Source organism: Xenopus laevis, chromosome 9_10S (assembly GCF_017654675.1).
Source record: "Xenopus laevis strain J_2021 chromosome 9_10S, Xenopus_laevis_v10.1, whole genome shotgun sequence".
NCBI classification, from domain to species: domain Eukaryota; kingdom Metazoa; phylum Chordata; class Amphibia; order Anura; family Pipidae; genus Xenopus; species Xenopus laevis.
In genome coordinates, this window is record NC_054388.1 from 88,038,408 (window position 1) to 88,055,708 (window position 17,301).

Consider the following 17,301-nt stretch of genomic DNA (forward strand, 5'->3'; position numbering starts at 1 on the left):
TGACGCTAGCGTTGGCCACTTCTCCCTTTAGTGAATCCCTTATGCCTGCAAGCCTGAGGGTCAGCATAGTAGCTTGAAGAAGGCAGGTAGGCAAGAGGTGTCATTGGGATTTACACAGCATTCAGATGTCCTAGAATACTATAATCCAGCAGGTTACAACATTTTTTTAAATGGCTCTGCTGCCTCCATCTCAAACAAAGTCTTTCTGTCGGTAGGCCTGCCTGCTTCTTGCATCTCATTCAAACATCTTTATGCAATTCAATCTTTTACACATTCAAATCAAGATCTGTTGCCATCTGAGTAATTTTCCTGCTTCCTGGTTATCATCTCAAGAAGAAGGAGCATATGAAACTGATTGGGGGTGAGCTGATATTTCTATAAATTGCCACTTGTGCAAATTGCCGTATGCATGGGAGTCCAGTAAAGCGAACAGGAATATTGGCACACAAACCACAGATGTCAGACAGAAGAATTCGACCTGAGAAGTAACCCCATTTAGATTATTACTAATGAAACAATGTTGCCAGTCCCTGAGTCTAGTCTCTAAAGTGCTTATTATCAAGCCAATACACACAATGTGCATATTTATTTCAACATGGGACTGAAGGCGTTAAAAGTGACATGTCAAAAGCACTTACACTCAAAGCTAACAATTGCAAATTTGCTAGACGGAAACATATTCCTAGAGTTACTTTAACTGGTACAGTGTTAATTTTATGGTCTAATTGTTTTGTTGAAGGTACTTACACAAGACAGTAGTTCTGGAAAATCATTCCTGTGCATTAATAAGACTAGTGTGCCTGGCTTTGCTAGTATGCACTCATCAGTTCCAAGCCTCTCAAGCAATAGCCTGCCTAGAGCTCTACAGTATAAATTAGTATAAATTATTACCACTCCTACGGAAGGACTGGACAGATTTAATTGTACTTAATATTCAGTGTGTTATGTTATCATTTTTCCGGGGAAATTCATTTGTAGCAGCTGAGAAATCTAGAGTAAAAATAATAAATAACACAGCACTTTTATATTTGTTTACTTGGCTGAGTGTATAAAGTTGGGTTCACTAGAGTGGCTTTAGGAACAGAGATGCACTCAAGTTAAAAAATGACAGAACACCCTTAGGGGGTTATTTAACAAAGTCCGAATTTATCTCAATATTTTCTGTTACAAACTCCGATCAAATCTGCTCAGGTTTTTTACGCTTATTTATTATTAGATTTTCCCGAAAATTTGCTTTGCCCCAAGGTGTTTTACCCAATCCAATTTTTCATCCGATTTTCACGATTTTTTCACCCGAAAACTCAGATTTTTGCCCGAAAACTCAGAAAACTTCGAGGTATTGCACAAACCCAGCGCACATCAAAAAATCATTGGACCTCTCCCATTGACTTATATACAACCACAACAGTTCTGAGATTCCGAATTTTCTGATTCTGATTTTTCCATCCTCGGGGTTTCATAAATTCCGAAAAATTCTTAATTTTTCAAAAGTGCTATTTAAAAAAAAAACCAACAGATTTTATGTGATTTTTGCATTCAGTGTTTAGTAAATAACCCCCTTTGAGTATGTTGTTCAAACAACAATTACCCCAGGTTTAAATATATTTTTATCTATTATCCTGATATTTCAAAGGTAAAACAACAGTCTCTTGCAGGAATGAGTAGTAATTAGTGATGTTTTCTCCTGTTATGCTTCACCAAAAAATTCACAAATTTCCCGCAAAATGCGTGAAACAGTGAAAAATTCATGAAAAATCATGAAATCGGAAAGTTCACAAAAAAAACATGAAATTCTAATATTTTCACGGGAGATTCACGAATAAATTAGCCGGCAGAAATTCACCGCAAATTTGTGCCAGGCGAATTTATTCGCCCATCACTGGTAGTAATTGCCTTATCAGTAAGATTAATTTATGATACAGGTATGGGACCTGTTATCTAGAATGCTCAAGACATGAGGTTTTCCAGATAAGGGGTCTTTCTATCATTCAGGTCACTATCCCTCAAGTCAAAATCATTGAAACATTAAATAAACCCAATAGGATTGTTTTGTATCCAATAAGGATTAATTATATCTGAGTTGGGATCAAGTACAAGCTACTGTTTTATTATTACAGAGAAAAAGGAAATCATTATTCAAAATTTGATTATTTGCTTACAATGGAGTCTATGGGAAATTGCCTTCCTGCAATGTGGACATTTCTGGATAACAGATTCCACACCTGTACAATATATTTTCTGGTAGAATTGCTGTCAATGCAATCCCTATGCTGACAAAGTTTTAAGGTATCTCTTTTGCAAGATAAGTACAAACATAGAGTTAAAAAGCATTTTGCGTGAGGAGACCCTCTCTTCATTTGTTTGCAAAGCAAAAGGGATCATGGAAAGAAAACACTGTTTTGTTCCTAAAATGTACAGAAAAATTGTAGACTACAAGTTCTTCCCTTGGGTTTTAAAGCACAGTGAGGGCAGTTGCTAATAAAGTCCCAATTAGAGATCAGTGAGGATCATCAGTGTAGTGCAAACACCTTTTCTTGGTATTTATGCAAATTAGACAGAAAAAACAGTTTCGCTTTCAACGTTTAGATTTTTGTGAAATACCCACTGGGTTATAAAACACAGTCTGGGCAGTTTGCCCTTGTTACTTTGACACAAATACATGTCATGATACAAATCATTTTCCCTGGTACTATAAAGCAGCAGTTAAAAGATTCAAATGTAGAAAGAGTTGGGGAGCAACACAAGCATGAAAAATATTCCTGGGTGGTAGGGCTGTGATTGGCTATTTGGTAGCCCCTATGTGGACTGTCTGCCTACATGAGACTCTGTTTGGCAGTACACCTGGTTTTTATACAACTAAAACTTGCCTTCAAACCAAGAATTCAAAAAGAAGCACCTGCTTTGAGGCCACTGGGAGCAACATCCAAGGGGTTGGGGAGTAACATGTTGCCCATGAGCCACTGGTTGGGTATTACTGCCATAGAATATGCCCCATGTTACCAGAGAATTCACCCTCTATAAGATAATATAGAGTATTGTATAGCAATGTAAAAATATAGTATTTTAAACAGATAAATGTGGAAGAAATTAAATGTTTAGTGCAGTTGTTTGTCGTTGCATATAGAGGTTTTACAGTGGCAGGAATGAGTTACTCTGGATATGATCCAACAATCTCCTTTAAAAGTAGAAAGGTGTTTTGAAAGGAATGGCTCGTGGGACACTAATGGAGCTTTTGCATTGTTTCCCTGACAAAAATGAACAAACTACAGTACATGACGGCACAACTAATCCTCTTTTAAGCAAAAATAAGTCGCCTTGAAAGCCTGCGTTTATATAAGACTCCTATTGATTTCCACTAAGATTTTATAAACATTATTCCCCAACACCAACTCATGATGCAATTAATTCTGTACTACAAATGTTATACAACCCTACAAAGCTAATTGGAAGTAACAAACTGAATAGAATTTGCTGGAACACAATATTAAGTTCTTATGATGCTTGGTGATATTATAAAGGCGAATTAAACGTATTTTTAGGTAAATTACACATTCAGATTATTTTTGCCTAATAATATAGTTTTTGTTGATATAATAAATATCCTCTGCTCTACATTGTATCCTTTGTCACTGCTCCCATGAAACTATTGCTCACAGTTATGGATGCTCAGCTGGTATGAATGTGTTATTTGTTAAATAAAATCACCATTTCCCCAATATTTAAATAACATATTTGGTTTATTCACCTTATCCATTACATACTTATTATACAAACCTATGCTTCCTAAAAGGGAATGCCAACCCAAAAAATTTTTTTTTGCCTAATAAAAGAAAATATAATTCTAAGCAAGCTTGCAATATACATTAATTACACATTATCTATGGTTTTTAAGTTATTTTTATCTGCAACGCTAATGAAAGCAGCGTTAGTCCCTTTGTATTCACTTGCCACATCAAGGCCCCTCCATTCTCGCTAGTGATGGGCGAACTTGTCTCGTTTCGGCTCGCTGCAAAATTCACGAAACGGCAAACGCGGCATCAATTCACAGGCGTCAAAATTGAAGCCGGCAACAATTCTGATGCCGGCAACATTTGCTATGCATTAAAATCAATGTTGCCAGCGTTGGAAAAAACTTTGATGCTGGCGACTTTCCGCAGCATTTTGCGAATTTATTTGCCAGCAGCAAAGCACGGAAATTCATTGCAAATTCGCGCCTGGTGAATAAATTCGCCCATCACAATTCTCTGCCCTTATTGCTCAGACTTTTGATACAATATAAGACAAGGCAGCTGATTAACAGACCTGTCTTTGCTGGGGAACTAAGACTTTGGCAACATTGTTTAAAAAGTAACAACCAGGAGTTAAGCAAATGCAGCTTTCAACAGCAATGGTATTTACAAAAAAAGTTAAAAGCACTGAAAATTTCAAATAAATGTATATTTAAAAGTTGCTTAGAATTAAGTTTTCTTTTATTAGGCAGACTTTTATTTTGGGGTTGACTTGCCCAAGCCAGTTCTTCCACTTGTCTAGGAAAACTTTTTTATCCTTTTTTTTTTAATGTATAAACTAAAGGCGTGGTTCACTTTAAGATTGTCCTGTAGGTTGTGCCTCATTCGAAGTCCAGCACTGCTAAATGCATTCATAAGGAGTAGGTGGTAGGCAGCACATGGGGGTCTCCAGGAATTCCCTTTAGCTTGTGGATCTTTGCAAATTTTAAGGTTGGGACTTGCAGGGGCAACAAGGAAAAAGAAAGATTATAACCGGTGCAAAATTTGCAACAGGTCTTAACTAATCCAAAGGTATCAGGGGTTAGTGTTATGGGGGCAGATTTATTAAAGAGCGAAGTGACTAGCGCTGGCGACGATTCGCCAGTGTTACCGCTTTCAGGCACTTCACCGATTTACTAACGGGCACAGGTGTGACTTCACTAGCGAAAGAGACAGACGCTTTCGCTATCACACTCTATCGCTCTGGCGAATGGACATTACTCCTCAAATTCACTAAGATGCGGATTTTACTGAACGTAACTTGCCTTCTCCAGTTCAGACCAGGTGAAGTGCATTGGAGTGCATAGATCTTGCTCAATCTTCTGTTACTTACACCATATTTTTAGTGGAAAAAGTTTCTAAGTCCCAAAAAAACGCTGGCGTCTTTTCCTTATTTCATAGTGATAGGCTGCAAAAGTCCTTAAAAATAGTTTTGTGTAACTGGGTTCCCCATACATTTTCTAACATATGGAACATTAACTATACAGTGGGCTCATGTGAATAATTTACAAGATCTATTTCTAAACAGGCAGGAGTGTATAATGTCCATTTGCACTGACATTCTCATATTAATATGCAATAGTAGCAAAGGAGATAATTGATTCTTCAACTAATCCGGTACCTGGAATATACTGAATGTAATGATGATGAATGATGGTGACAATGAAAATGGCAAATTGCCTTAGCTTATAAGAATATTATAGCTGCATAGAAATGTCATATTAATTGTTATATTTTAGGAGTACAGGTATGGGATCTGTTATCCGGAACCCCGTTATCCAGAAAGCTCAGAATTATGGAAAGGCAGTTTCCCATAGACTCCATTTTAGCCAAATAATCCAAATTTTTAAATATTAATTACTTTTTCTCTGTAATAAAAAAACATTTACCTATATTTAGAGAGAAAGAGAAAAAATTGATAGCGCACGGTTTGCCTTTAAAAATAATTATTACAAAAAATGTATTAAGGGTTGAATTGAAAATTCTAATTTTCTCTTTTTTTTTGGTCAGAACTGTCAAATTTGACTAGGGAATTATCCAAACTCAGTTCGAGTTTTCATAAAAAATTTGAATTAGATTGTAGAAATGTATCGTACGCTGGTCCTTTAAGAATTTGACTATACACCACCTAAAACCTGCCGAATTACTGTTTAAGTCAATGGGAGAGGTCCAGGGATCAATTTGGAGATGTTTACAGCCTTCCTGACATTCAAGTTTTTTTCGGAGAAAAAACTCGAATCGAGTTCGATCAAATTCAAAACGAATTTGATTCGAGTTATCGGGTGGTTTAAATTAGTTTGAGTCTGAATAATTTGATTTTATTAATACATTTCGCCGAGTCGAATTTCGAATTCATTAGAATTTAATGGAGTTTAAAAAAAACTCACATGAATTTGAAAGTTGATCCTTGATAAATGTGCCTTCCTGTGTTCATACCACACTGTTGTATAACGAATCCTTATCGGAAGCAAAACAATCCTATTGGATATATTTTATGTTTAGAGGGCATATTTATCAAGGGTTGAATTTTTGAATTCGAAGGTTTTTATGGCCGAATAGGTCAGTTTTTGATTGAATAGGTCCATATTCGGCCGGTACGAATCAAAGTAATAGTGCATTCGAACGAATTTGAATCAAAGTTTCTCCCAAAAAAATCTTAGATCATTCAAAGTCCACCAATTGACTCCATATAGGTTCTAGGAGGTCCCCCGTAAGCTAAAACAGCAATTCGGCAGGTTTTATATGGCGAATGGTTGAAGTCAAATTTTTAAAGAGGCAGTAAATAATACATTTCGATATTCGAATTTTCCCTATTCGAAGTACACAAAAAATAGCTTGAAATTCGTTTTTTTTTTTTGTTAATTTACCTCAGCCTTTGATAAATTTGCCCCTAAATGATTTTGTAGTAGACTTAAGGTATGAAGATCCAAATTATGGAGATTATAAGATCTGTTATCTGTAAAACTCCATGTCCTGAGCATTCTGGATCCCAACAGGTCCCATACCTGTACAAAAAAAGAGTAATCATTCACCTAATGTTTAAGCCCGACTGGCATTTACTTGGATCCCCCATTGTGAATTATGTTGCGGAGTTATCATTTGGGGGCAACTGCCATGGATAAAAAAATAATTAGGCAAGAGTATAAGCATCAAAATGCATAAATTAGGCTTTATAAGTAGTGTGTTGAACCTTTTCCCTCTCTGGATCCTGTATATGGAATACTCCCAGCATAAAAAAACTGACAGTTTGTAGGTCAGCAATAGGCAAGGGTGGCGGACATGTCATTTTTAAATACTTATTTAATCAGCCTAGAAACTGGCCAATTAAGTGCAACACACGAAACAGCTTTATGTTCCCATCTGTTAGGTGATGATGATGACGATGGTTTGGTAGCAGATGTACAGTTTCAGCAAACTTTGTTTTGCTATCGTGCAGCACATATGACGCACCATGGAACCCCATGACACATGTCACAGCATGCATTTCAGTGAAAAAAGGTGTCATGGTGATCTATTTAAATTGTGCAACATGTTGTCATCTGAGTCAAATGTCTGTATGATGTTTGCTTTAGAAGTACGTTTAATAATATTCGTTTCTGTACTACACCGACCACTGCCGGAAACGTCCTGTGAATGGTGGGATTTACAGTTAGAAGGTCATAGGAATCCATGAATGTAAGATGAACATGGTATTTAGTTTGGCAATTTGAGAGAGTAGGACGCGGTCTACAAACATGTATACCTGCTGCATATTTCTTATTGTGTCGAATACAGGAACAGTCACTGTCCATGTCATTTCGGTGATAATTCTGGAAGTATAATGTGAATATTTTCTGTTAGAAAAAAAATCTACATTATCCAATTACATGATATAGTAACAATATGCTCTTTACGTTTCCAGTCATCCGCGAGCTGCATTTTCACATTTATTTTATGTTGTAGCCTAGGAGACCTGTCGTAATGATTGTAATTTATTCATCCTTCATCTCATATCTCATCAGCCCAATACTTGGCCTATTATTAACTGATAAGAGGTGGACTCTGTAATTAACTATAGTCTAAGGCAATGTTAACAAGGTCAGAGGATCGTACAGCACATACTATATATATATATATATCAGAACAACAGCTCACAAGAATTTTACTGTATTGTGTATTCACTCATTAATTACATTAGTGGAAGTCTCATAGTTGATTACTATTCCAAATGCAGATGGTTGCTATGTGCCTAAATGACATTATTATGAAGGGATACAGGTATGCGACTCTTTGTAAGGGATTTTCCATCATTTGAAGTGCTAAGCTGAGAGACCAACCAAGAGAGATGGTAGAAGGTGACACCCCAGACTGGTTAAAAAAAGAAAGAAAAGTAGTGGGGACTGTTACCATAGTTAACCACATACATTGCCAGTTGGAGCTGGTAACCCAGATGCATTACAGTATATACAAAGAGATCCTGTGGGAATTGACATGACATGACCTGCAGCAAAAGGTCTATCCTTATTGTTATTATTATAATTATTGTGTATAGTGATGGGCGAATAAATTCGCTAGGCATGGATTCACTGCAAATTTCCGCGTTTTGCCTCCCGCGAATATTTTTGCGAAATTGCTTCGAAAATTTGCTGGAGAAAAATCCCCCGCAAGAAAAAAAATTGGCACGCGTCAACTTCGGATTTTAGTGAATTTGCAGAGCGCTGGCGAAACTACGCCTGGCGAAGTGCAGCGAAGTTACGCCTGGCGCAACTACGAATCTTAGTGAATTTGCCCCATAGTGTTTTGCCTCCCCACAGCAATTTTCATGTCATCCGGAGCAAAAACACCAGCTAAAGCCGTAAAGTAATGTTCATTTATGGCAGCGATCCCCAACCAGTAGCTTGTGAACAACATGTTGCTCTTCAACCCCTTGGATGTTGCTCCCACTGACCTCCCAGCAGGTGCTTATTTTTGAATTCCTGGCTAAAAGGCAAGCTTTAGCTGCAATAAAAACATGTATATTGCCAAACAGAGCCTCCTGTTGGCTGAAAGTCCACATATGGGCTACCAATACCCAAGCACAGCCCTTATTTGGAAGCCCTGGGATATTTTTGCATGCTTGTGTCGCTCTCCAACATTATTTTATACTTAAGTTTGGCTCATTGGTAAAAAAGGTTGGGGACCCCTGATTTATGGCATGCCATAGTGCTACTGCTGTAAAAGTACAGCATCACTATGACTGTAAAGATAACTTTGCTCCTCTAATTTTGTTCAGTTCCTCAGTTGGTGTACTCCGCAACCCAACCATACGGGAACATCTTTACCACATCAGAAGCTAAGAAAGACTTCCTGCTATGCTGTAAATCCAAGCCTGACTTCAAATGCATAGTGGGCTGTAAGTGCAATGAGTACATTCCAGTATATTGTATGCCACGGGACGTGCATATTGACCTCTTAAAAATATTCAGTGCCACTTGCAACTCCCTAAATCACCTGTTACACATTCTTATGTCTAAGCATGGGAATCAACCTGTCTGATATTATGTGCTTCCTTGTTTCATTATCTGCCTCTTACCAATTGTCTTATAAAGATGAGTCCTGTTTTGAATCAGCAAAAATTCACAAAACGCACTGAAGTCAATGGGTTTTTTTCGCAACTTTTTTTTTTTTTATGGCAACATTTTCAGTGCACAACTAGTCAGTAGTCTATGGATAGTTTTGTGGAAAGGCTACAAAGGTCCTGATTTAAAGCAGCATGCCAGCCCTTCGCTGTGTCACTAGTAATAGTGTGGCTCCCTTTTATCTGTTATGTGCAGGTTGGAGCAGGAACTCAAACAGGGGAAGAATAAGTAAAGAAATTGTGCACCAAAGTTGTACATTTCCTCCACTATTCCTGAAACTGACCCCATCTGCATACCCAAATAAGATGGTCTAATGAAGACCAGTTTAAAAGTTGCATAGAACAGGTCAATACTATAGAAAATAAATCTAGAAAACTATACTCTTTGTTTTTTTTATCAGTGCCTACACACACCTAATTCAGTGCACAAACAAGAATAAACAGACATGTTCATACATAAATAAACAATGCAACCCTCTTCAGTGCAAGACTCATTGAAATAGGATTTAAAAGAATAATATAATAAAATTTTAATGGCACTTTTTGGGAAACAGTTATAGTGGCTGATCTGACCAAAAGCTATCACAGCAGAGAAAATAAAGCTCTTCACCAGTATCTTTTATTTGTCTATTATTTATGATCCCCTTTTGTTGTGCCAGACTTCAGGCCTTATTTTCATGCAGTGTACGTGTGTTTCTAATCCAGTTTGTATGAGAACAGTCAGTGCAGACTAGAGCACCGGTGTTCTTGCCCGAGTTTCTGTTTTTGGAAAGTGAATCAGCCTAAAAATGAGGTCGTAGAACTTCATTGTGTTAAAAAGTAAATGAAACAAGACTTTATTCTTTTTTCACAAAATCTTTTGGCATCAGCGTTATGCATCATATCTGCTGGCAATGAGATGATAAATTACAATACATATCAGAGAAGTTTTGCTTAGACCAATTGCAGGAGGAATTTACATATGTTATATAAGCATCTGGAAGCTGACAACACATGCGGTTGAGAAGAACTGTGATTACTAGCAGCAAATGTTACTGTGAGAAAGAAGATGGTGTCATTGTTATTTAGTGTTATTTAGTGTTATTCTTGCCTTTCACTTTTTTTGCTAGATGCTGAGCCCTCACTATGAATAAAAGTCAAACAGCAAAGACTTTGGCAAACTACTCTGAAATGTGTGCTTTTGGGATGAAATAATTTGGGGAGAATGTAATAAAAGTCGTAAACAACAATTTGCACAAATAAGAATAAACATTTTCATTTCACAATCTAATATTCTTCCTGTTATTGTATTGCAAATTTTTTATTGCACCTTGCGAATGTTTAAGAATTGCATGGTATGGAGCTCAGGCTGTATAGACTATATCCCTGGGATCAAGAGCTCCTTGCATGGTCCCTAAAGATGACTATCTTTATCTTAAACATTTCCACAAGAAGTGGCAGTCAAAACACCAACGTGCCGATTTACTAACAATCATATTTACTTTTAAAAATATTTTGTTTAATTTTTTTAAAAAATTCTCTAAAACTCAAATATTCAAGATTCAAGGTAAAGATATTGAATCTGTTATCCAGAAGCCCATTATCCAGAAAGCGCCTAATTATGGAAAGGCCATCTCCCATATACTCCATTTATCCAAATAATCCAAATTTTTTAAAACGATTTCCCTTTTTTCTGTAATAATAAAACAGTATTTTATACGTCATCCAAACTAAGATAAAATGGGGTATATTTATCAAAGAGTGAAGTTAGAGATCGCCACAGTCCTCTAGAGTGAAATTCCATTTTCTTTCACGTTACAGATGAACCAAACTGCCTGTATTTGCTAGTGACTGAAAGTATAAATGAGGGTTGAATAAGAATACTAGCAGGACAATAAAAGAGAACATGTATGTATGTATCTGACTAACACACTGCCAACATGGTGCATCATTTGATTTTTTACACTGGGAGGAAAAATCATAAACTGATGTTTACAGGTCAGTATTAGTGATGGGTGAATTTATTCGCCAGGCGCAAATTCGCGGCGAATTTGCGCGATTTGCCGCCAGCGAATAAATTTGCAAAACGCCCGCGAAAATTCGCCGGCAAAAACGGGTGCCAGTGCCAAAAAACAGGACGCTGGCGCCGTTTCGTGAATTTTTTGCCCTTTTGTGAAATTCGCAAATTTTTCGGCGAAGCGAAACAGCGCAAATCTGCCCATCACTAGTCAGTATTTAACCAGAAGACCAGTTGGCCTGTGTCTGTAGCTGCAATACTCTGAACAGTTGTATAACAGTAGATATTCTTCTTTATTTTAGTCAGTTACAGGAAATATTAAGAATAATCAACATATATGCTGAACTAGTACTTATGTTTGGTGCTGGTACAAGATAAGGAACTCTATGCACCTTTGCATTTAGGTTTCCTTTGTGAATAGCAATGGACAAATACAAGAGGTCTTCTGCACTAAACCCATTATCTATATTTTAAGGACATTGAAACATTTTGTGCCTTAAGCTACTAAAAATGCCTTACCCTTTAAACAAAACAGGGATTGTTTGTCCATATATTGCAATATATTTAAGATGGCCAACTACGTCAAAGTCATTCCCGGTGTGGCCAGTCCTACACTCAATTTTCATCTGATTCATTAAGAATTCTATTGCTTCATTATACATTTTATAAAAGGGACTGAGTTTTACCTGCAACTTACTCGCTGCTTTCAAAGTAAAACTCCCAAACTTGGCTGCCCTTTTATTAGACACCAGTGGGATCACCTGACTATAGTTGAAAGGGTGGGAGCTACAACATGGAGCTGGTCACTGCTCCTGTATAAATTATAACAAACAATTGTATTTGGCAATGTACTCAAATACAATTGTATTTCATTATAATACCCTTGACATAACTATAAAAATTGGTTTTCATACACAAGAGAAGACCATTTGTAAGAAACAAAACATTTAAAAAAAAAAAAAAAGGTTAACTAATAAACCTTTTGTCCACGGAATATCACAAGTCTGACACCCCAATCTGTAGCCAAAAAGAGGATGCCATAGGTAGGGTATATACTATTGTAGAGAAACTAGGCTATGGATAGGTAAATTTCATTTATGATTTATTATGAGTCCCACCCCAGATGCTTATCAAGGACATGACATGTACATTTCTAATGTATTCAGACAAATCTTATTTTTTAGTTGGACTTCCAGTAGCTTAAAGCTGCTCAGACTACCAACCCTCATATCCTACTATGTAAAGATCACAGATATGTGTTTGTTTTATTCCTCCCACGTCCCATCATCTAAAGGGTGTGGAGCATCCACTGTCCCTTGGACATAAATTTTTTAATAGCTTCCTCTCCACCATACACAAAGCAGAGTGGAGCGTTAAAGGCATGCAACAATTCTTGATATGTAACTGTGATATTATGGGAAATGTTCACTAGAAATAATTAGATTTTACCTGATCTGCATCCAAGAACAGTAAAGGCTCTCCTAGCTGAAATTGTACTTTGTGTGAGTAGCACCATTAGCAATATACAGCAAATATTAAGTTCTAGTTGCATCCTTCCTTTATTCAGTGACAAAAGTAACCTGTAATTCTTACAAATCTCACTTAATGCTGAAATTAGAAATGGTCTTTCCCAAACGTTTGCCACAAATTAGAAAGCACAGAATTTTAAGGTACATCATTGCTCCCAAACATGCGCTTGTGCTGAGCACCAAAAATGTATCCAGCTTGTTCTGATGAATAGTGTGCCTATTGGCGCTAGGAACCTTGGAATTACCATCAACCTGGACATGAATTCCTGGACTGAGGTGTTCCTTGCCAATGGGTTCTTTTCCTGGAAAGAAAAAAGAATCTTTGCTATTTTTTGGCTGCCAGTGATATATACAAATGACATATTACTTACCTTCCATGGCTCCAGCTGTGCATTTCCTGACTCTGTTTATGTAAATTGAAAAGAAAAGCACAAGATAACTTTTCCTTTCATTCAAAGGGGTTCATCTGCCAGATTACACAGCATATTTTGTGTACAAACATACTTTATGATTGGCAAATTATATGGTATATATAAAATATTTTTACTCAAAAATCATTTCCCTTTCATGTAATGGACATTTATAAGGGGAATATGTGAAAGATTAACTCCAACAAGAAATGCTTTAGCTTTTTTTAATACTTAAAGGGATACTGTCATGGGAAAAAAATTTTTTTCAAAATGAATAAGTTAATAGTGCTGCTCCAGCAGAATTTTGCACTGAAATCCATTTCTCAAAAGAGCAAACAGATTTTTTTATATTCAATTTTGAAATTTGACATGGGGCTAGACATATTGTCAATTTCCCAGCTGCCCCTGGTCATGTGACTTGTGCTCTGATAAACTTCAATCACTCTTTACTGCTGTACTGCAAGTTGGAGTGATATCACCCCCTTCCCTTTTCCCCCCAGGCAGACAAACAAAAGAACAATGAGAAGGTAACCAGATAACAGCTCCCTAACACAAGATAACATCTGCCTGGTAGATCTAAGAACAACACTCAATAGTAAAAACCCATGTCCCAATGAGACACATTCAGTTACATTGAGAATGAAAAACAGCAGCCTGCCAGAAAGCATTTCTCTCCTAAAGTGCAGGCACAAGTCACATGACCAGGGGCAGCTGGGAAATTGACAAAATGTCTAGCCCCATGTCAGATTTCAAAATTGAATATAAAAAAATCTGTTTGCTCTTTTGAGAAATGGATTTCAGTGCAGAATTCTGCTGGAGCAATACTATTAACTTGATTCATTTTGAAAAAATTTTTTTCCCCATGACAGTATCCCTTTAATATGTGTGTAATGTATTGTTTGTTTGTGTCATAAATTGTGTAGATAATTTATCTACATTGATTATTTATCCCTCTACAATAATCTTTCCTGAGATCACATTTAGTGCTCATTTTTAATGTGTTAAAGGGTAATTTTTATGTATGGTAATTTAAAAACATTAAAATTTTAGCTTAAACGAAAACTATATCCCCGAAATGAGAGAGACAGAGACCTACATTGTTCTGGGGTTATAGCATTCTCAAAAGTTTGGCACCCCCAAGTGATTATATCTACTAATCTGACACTCCAGGCTGGTGCTCCTATCAGCAGAAATCTGCACCAGCCCGGGGTTCTTCTAGCAAGCACTGTGGAGCGATCATCTTCCTTCTTTGGATTTCAAATTTCCCAGTGCAGACGCATTCGCAGTAGAACAGCCGGCTTTTTCGTTAAAGTTCAGCTTTTCACTCTACTGCTCATGCACATGCTGATGTGTCAGGTAAGTAAATATAATCACTTGAGGTACCTAACGTTTGTAATTTGCCTTTGTTCTCCTTTAACATGATTGCAAAACATTGTCTTGTATCTTTTACTTGAGGGCGACACACAGCATGGGTTGAGTCAGAAAGAACGAGTGTTCAGACTGGTAAGAAGAAGTTAAAATGCTACTTTTCAGATGCCTTCCAGCAGGCACACAGTTTTACTTATTGATAAGACTTTCATGAAGTAATAATGAAAATTCTCAATTAGAAGCCTCTCTTCAAAAGTGACTGCTGTCAGCTATTTCTTGTACATTCTGAAATATTAAATGGAGATACATTCAATGTTTACGGTTCTGACACCTACAAATGAACTGTACAGATAAACAGACACATATTCACAACATTTATTAGAATTTGCGTTTCTAATGAAGTATAATTCAGATTTTGTGTATCACCATCAGGATCTTACCGATAAACAAAGGTCCATGATTAATTCATGAGCAGAATGTCCCACTCAGGAAGAAGCATTGAAGCTTCGTATGAAAAATGCATCTTGATGCCACAACCCTATTTCCATCCAGATTCCTGTGCTTTGTATGGATATTGCTTTGATGCGCCCTACTTGAGCTCTTGTGTGCTGGCCTATCTGACTATTCCCTTTGAATTGTCAGGTAGCTAAAAAGCACGAGTAATATTAAAGGAACAATAAAATGAAAGTGTTTTAAAATAATGAAACTATAATGTCATGTTGCCCTGCACTGGTAAAACTCATGTGTTTGCTTCTTAAACACTACTATAGTTTATATAAACAAGCTTCAATCTAGCCACAGCCATTCAAAGCTGAAAAAGGAAAAAAGGCACAGGATAAACAGCAAAGCACTGTAGAATACAATGGGATTCTTCAGAACGTATCTGTTATCTACTGTATATCCTGTGCATGAATGGCTGCCCCCATGACTACACATCAGCTTGTATATATAAACTATAGTTATTTTTCTCAAGCAAAAACACCAGTTTTACAAGTGCGGGGCAACAGTACATCATATTGTCATTCCTTTACACCACTTTAATTTTTTTGGTGTTCCTTTAAATAGGCCTAAAAGAAAGGTCACAGTTTGTGATTGTAATAAAAAACACAAACCTTTTTTGCTTAACCAAGACCTGATGAGTGCTATACTGTATACAGGTATGGCACCTGTTATCCAGAATGCTCAGGACCTGGGGTTTTCTAGATAATAGATATTTCTGTAATTTGGGTCTTCATACCTTAAGTCTACTAGAAATTAATTTAAACATTAAATAAACCCAACAGGCAGGTTTTGCTTCCAATAAGGATAACTTATATCTTAGTTGGGATCAAGTACAAGGTACTGTTTTATTATTACAGAGAAAAAGGAAATCATTTTTAAAAATTTTGATTATTTGGATAAAATGGAGTCTATGGGAGACAGCCATTCCGTAATTAGGAGCTTTCTGGATATCGGGTTTCCGGATAAGGGATCCTATACCTGTACTTTCTACAGTTTTGTTTATCAGCACCCAGGCATTTTATTATTGTATTGGTAAGTGCTCCCTCCAGGATAGATATATATATATATATATATATATATATATATATATATATATATATATATATATATATATATATATATATATATATATATATACCAAAGGGCTACCAGCACTCTCAACAAAATAAATTTGCATGCCTGGGTGCAGAAACATCAATATTTACATCAAACTTCACGAAGGATCCTCACTCTCAGGACTTAATAAAATAATCATTTATAATCATTTAAATAATCAAGTTCTGTTAATGAATGATTATTTTATTTTATAAGTCCAGAGAGTGTGGATCCCTCGTGAAGTATGATATATATATATATATATATATATATATATATATATATATATATATATATATATATATATATACAGACAAAGTCATTCAATCTCAGATCTTAAAGGAAAAGGAAAGTGTTAAAGGAGAATATTCAATATTTCAGCTCATATGCAAGCCTTCTTCAGGAAAACCAAACCAAAAACACAGTGAGTATAAATATACCGAAAAAAATAAAATAAATATATATATATATAAAAAACCATAGTCTAATTAAGATAAATCTCTCTACCACAGTAACTAAAGAGAACATTGTACCATGAGAGTAACTAAAGACAATGAAATATGTATAATTGTTCTGATTGCTCAAAATTACCAGAGGCACTATCCTGTGCCACTTACATTATGTGAGTCCACAGAATCAGTGTCGAAGTGTTGGGTGGAATCACCTGTGGGGTTGAGGATAAAACCCTATTGGCTCCCTATTGGCTGGAACTGTGGCCATCAACATCTTCCAAATAATGGGCCAGATTCAATTCAGTGAGAGAAAGTTATCTCATGGTTTATCACGTGAAAACTCATGGATAAGATTCAATTTAAGGAGGAAAAACTTTTCTCCTAATTCACTTCCAGTTTATCTCATGGTTTATCACGTGAAAACTCATGGATAATTCATAATTCTAATAATTCACTTCCAGTTTTTTCCATAGACTAGACTCGAGTTTTCACATTATAAAGTGAGATAAGTTTTTCTGCACTGAAATTGAATCTCATCCATGTGTATTCATGTCATAAACCCTTTTCTCACTGAATTGAACGTTTCC